Source organism: Mus pahari, chromosome 5, assembly GCF_900095145.1.
Source record: "Mus pahari chromosome 5, PAHARI_EIJ_v1.1, whole genome shotgun sequence".
Lineage (NCBI taxonomy): Eukaryota > Metazoa > Chordata > Mammalia > Rodentia > Muridae > Mus > Mus pahari.
The window spans coordinates 139778735-139779738 of record NC_034594.1 but is presented as its reverse complement, the minus strand read 5'-3'; positions in this window follow the sequence as shown (position 1 = coordinate 139779738).

Below are 1004 nucleotides of genomic sequence, written 5' to 3'. Positions count from 1 at the left end.
CCAGGACAGCCAGGGTTACACAGAGAAACCCTGTCACTAAAAGCCAAAAAAAAAGGCCAGGCAGTGATAGCACAAACCTTTAATCCCAGCTCTTGGGAGGCAGAGGCAGGTGGATTTCTGAGTTCAAAGCCTGCCTGGTCTACAGAGTGAGTTCCAGGACAGCCAGGGCTACACAGAGAAACCCTGTCTAGAAACCTTCCTCCCCCCCCCCCAAAAAAAAAAAAAAAAAAAAAGAAGGGCGAGCTGGAGAGCTGACTCAGCGGTAGTTGAGTGCACCTGCTGCTCCCACAAAGCTGCTGTCACAGCTGGCTGCAACTCTGGATTGATCGTACACTCTCTTCTGGCTGAGGGCAGAGCCATACAGATGGTTCATATAAATTTAGGCAAAGCACCCACACACATAAGATTTTTAAAAAAATGATTAGTCAATGACATGGACTGATAAAGGCATCTCAGTTGTCCCTGTGCAAATGTTTACTGTGTGAACGGCAGCTGCTAAGATACTTACTGGGACTGCGGTGTGATGTCACAGTCCTGCACGTTACTGAAGAACTGACCTAGTTCAAATTAACAGACAGTATTTAGAAACTTTTCTCCTGGAAACCATCCCCTCCCCCACCCCACCGCCCACAGCACATTTTCCTCTAGGACTGCCGCAAAGCTTTTGTCTATGACTTCCTTTATTCTCCTTGGTAGTATCTAGTATGCTTGGTGACAGCTAGAATCCTCTTTAGTTTATATTTGCTTCTTGCTGCATTATCACTTCCTGTGGGTGATAAAGAGGCACTAACCTTCAAATGCTTTACATTACTAGTAGACTTAGGTTTTTTGTTTTTTTTTTAAACAGTGCCAGACTAGCCATCATCAATAAACTATTTCAAGGGAATTTTCTCTATTTATACTTAAGTATGAACAATATGGGTATTAGGTTCCAGTCTTTGGCCTTTAACTGGTTACTTTTACAAGTTACTGATATTTAATTTCTCTGAGCCTTTTGAAAAAAA